Genomic DNA, 3,994 nt, shown 5'->3' on the forward strand with positions numbered 1-3,994 from the left:
CATACCTCATGGAGGCCTCAAATTCCTGGGCTCAGCCTCCTGCCTCAGCCCCCCAAGTAGCTGAGACTATAGGCACATGCTTCCACGCCTGACTAATTTTTAAATTTTTTGTAGAGATGGGGTCTCATTATGTTGCCCAGGCTGGTCTTGAACTCCTGGCCTCAAGCAATCCTTCTGCCTCTGCTTCTGAAATTGTTGGGATTACAGGCACGAGCCACCATGCCTAGCCATGGTGATTTGCTTTGACAGGCATGTGGGTGATGTCTTTTTGTTTTTTCTTTCAACTCTTATGTAATTTTCAAATTTTATCCAAAGAACAAGTATTTTAGTTAACAAAACCTGGAGGAGCAATGGAAATTGAGAAAGAAAATATTGCCTTATTCAATTTTAATGGTCGGGAAAGTAAGGTAAGAGATTTTTGTTTCTAATCAGAAGGATGAGCAAACTGGTCCCAAGATGCTTCTTGAGAACAAATGGCAAAGACGAGGAAGCTTCTACCTGCAGCCAGTGGTGGGTCAGGAAAATCTTACAGTCACCAAGCAGTATGGATTTGAAGGCCTCCAAAAGCCCTATACTCCAAAACCTCTTTTCTTTCCTAAAAGAACACCCATACCAGCTTCTTGATGTCTCTGACGTTATTGCCATTCCAGTCATTATTTCTTCATCGTCCATGAATGTGTTCTCTGGAATTGCCCTTCTCAAAATGTAAATGTCCTTGAGAAGAGGATTAGCAGCCACTGGCAATTCAGAAAGATTAAAGGTGTTGCGAGAACATAGGCTAGACCCAGGCTCCAGCTACAAGTCTTTCTCTACATAGTAGTGAAGTCTTGCACACCTTAACTTCTATTGAAATCAATTTCTCGTCTATAAAATGATTACCTAAGAGATTATTTTGAACAGTATGGAAAAATTGAAGTGATTGAAATCATGACTGGCTGAAGCAGTGGCAAGAAAAGGGGCTTTGCCTTTGTAACCTTTGGGGACCATGACTCCATGGATAGGACTGTCATTCAGAAATACCATACTGTGAATGGCCACAGCTGTGAAGTTAGGAAAGCTGTGTCAAAGCAAGAGATGGTTAGTGCTTCATCCAGCCAAAGAGGTCGAAGTGGTTCTGGAAACTTTGGTGGTGGTCTTAGAAGTAGTTTCAGTGGGAATGACAACTTTGGTCATGGAGGAAACGTCTGTGGTCATGGGGCCTTTAGTGGCAGCCGTGGTGGTGGTGGATATTATGGCAATGGGGATGGCTATAATGGATATGGTAATGATTGAAGCAATTTTGGAGGTGGTGGAAGCTACAGTGATTTTGGCAATTACAACGATCAGTCTTTAAATTTTGGACCCATGAAGGGAGGAAACTTTGGAGGCAGAAGCTCTGGCCCCTATGGTGGTGGAGGCCAATACTTTGTGAAACCACGAAATCAAGGTGGCTATGGCAGTTCCAGTAGCAGCAGTAGCTATGGCAGTGGCTAAAGATTTTAATTAGGAAACAAAGGTTAGCAACAGAGGAGAGCCAGAGAAATGACAGGGAAGCTACAGGTAACAACAGATTTATGAACTCAGCCAAGTACAGTGGTAGCAGGGCCTAGCTGCTACAAAGAAGACATGTTTTAGACAAATACTTATGTATATGGGTAAAAAACTTGAGGACTGTATTTGTGACTAATTGTGTAACAGGTTATTTTAGTTTCTGTTCTATGAAAAATGTAAAGCATTCCAACAAAGGGTTTTAATGTAGATTTTTTTTTTTTTTTTTTTTGCACCCATGCTATTGCTTGCTAAATGTAATAGTCTGATCATGACGCTGAATAAATGGTTTTTTTTAATGTGCTGTGTAAAGTTAGTCTACTCTGAAGTCATGTTGGTAAATTTCCCCCAACAGTGTGAAATTAGAATTCCTTTAGGGTGATGCCAGGATCTATCCGGAATGTATATACAAGCTGCTTGGGTGGAGAAGCCATTGTCTTCAGAAACCTTGGTGTAGTTGAACTGACAGTTACTGTTGTGACCTGAAGTTCACGATTACGTCAGTGAACTTCAGGGATTATCCAAGCAAAATCACTGAATTAGTGGTTATAAAAATGATTGTTGGCACATCCTATGCGATATATCTAAATTGAATAAGGGTACCAGACAAAATTATAGATGGGAATGAAGCTTGTGTATCATCCATTACCATGTGTAATAAATAAATGATTTAATTCTCTTGAAAATAAATAAAAATAAATAAATAAATAAATAAATAAATAAATAAAATGAAGGAGTGGCTCCTTATGAGCCTCCTTGCATCTGAATTCCATCAGCATAAGTTCTCAGTTTAGACGGTTGCCTCCTTGAAACAGTGCCGAGGGAATGGACAACAAGATGGACAAGTATTCATGGGGGCAACAGGGGGAAAGGAAAAATTCAGGAGCCTGAAATATTTCAGAGGAGCCAAATTAGCCCAAGTGAACTGGGCACTGTCATGTGCCCCAAGAACAGAGCATCTCCCCAAAGAAACATTATATATCCACTTCACAGCTTGTCCTAAATTGTCCTGAGTCAAGAGCCTCAGTTCAATTTTTAATCTCAGGACACCATCATCTTATGTGTGGATTTTTTAAATGACATTTTCCAGAGGAATGACTGAGAGTGATAACACTGTTAATATTCTTGAAAATTGGGGGTCTTAAAAATCTATGATCATTCTCCCATGTTTACACAAACAGGGGCAATGGGAGCTTCTTTCTCATCACAAATTCATCACAAATGAGAGGGGAGACCATATACATAAATAGTATCCTTTTCTGTAATGATAACAGAAAGGTTCATTTTTTCTCCTCCACCGGAAACAAGGAGACTTATTAATGAGGAAGGAGTAAGGCAGCACCAGTTTAAACAGGAAAGAATCAGAAACAGAAGAAAGAAACCAAGTGTTTTCCTCCCAAATGATGTTATTTTCTTAGGAGAAAAGTATTTTCATATTTTGAGTGCATTTTCTGCTGCTATACAATTATCCTTCTATTTTTGATTTATATGAATGAAACAACAGTCTATGCATCAATACGACATAAAATTAATCCTGCAGCTTTTCATTATGGATGCCCCTGTGTTGGACCTAGATTCGGCCTATTACTGCTTGAATGGCAACACGCTTAGCCCATACATAAAGAGCATCATGTTCGAAAATTAAAAGTTTGCTTTTACCATCTCTCTCTTCACATCATCAAGTTTCCTACCCTGATTTGTCACAGCCCCACCGGCTAGACTTCTCTCAAACTAGATGAACTGAATCGTAAGATTACTCCGTGAAAACTGAAAGCCTAAAATAAATTGAGATGATTCATTCTGGAGCCCTTCGCTATTTTAGGATATTCGGACAAGCTTCCTGGCATTCAGAAGTAAAAAACGAGCCTCACTTGGCACCTTGATTTGTTAACTCAGAGAGATCCAGTCAGTCCTGCACTGAATTCATGTGGAGCTCAATGATGCCAAGGTGATTACGAGGGAAAATGTTGCCACATCACTGCTAAAGTTTTGTATGTCAATTCATCTTTTTTTTTTTTTTTTTTTGAGATAGCTAGCATGGCAACATGATTAAAGGATACCCAAAATAGATTACATTAAGATTACCTTAACAGAATCAATTAAGAGTAATAGGATTATAACTCATGGAGCCAAAAGTAAAATTACTTTTACCATAAGTAAGCCAACCACTCCTCTGGACGTGAAGTCTAAATAATAGATCAATAAACACTATAAGGTCAAGTCATAGCCAATCTTTAAAAAGTAAACAAACTAACCAAGCACTTAAAGCATGTGCCTTCTGAGTAGTTTTTCCAGCAATGTTGATGAATTTAGACTGTTTTATCCACACTCTCATCAATGTCTTCTCCTGACCAATGCTACGTATTTGTAAGATGGTAAAACAAACCTAGTGTAAGACATTAGCTGCTGAGAACTGACCAACGCAGGCACTGACCCAGAGACGTGGGCTGTGCCTCCATCTTGTGGG

At 39.4% G+C, this 3,994-nt stretch overlaps 1 pseudogene; it reads left to right on the forward strand.

The window, feature by feature from the left end:
* The first annotated feature begins 456 nt into the window (after positions 1 to 456).
* Positions 457 to 1,482, forward strand: LOC112622530 (annotated as a pseudogene).
* Positions 1,483 to 3,994: the final 2,512 nt, after the last annotated feature.

The sequence above is a fragment of the Theropithecus gelada genome, chromosome 4 (assembly GCF_003255815.1).
Source record: "Theropithecus gelada isolate Dixy chromosome 4, Tgel_1.0, whole genome shotgun sequence".
NCBI lineage: Eukaryota > Metazoa > Chordata > Mammalia > Primates > Cercopithecidae > Theropithecus > Theropithecus gelada.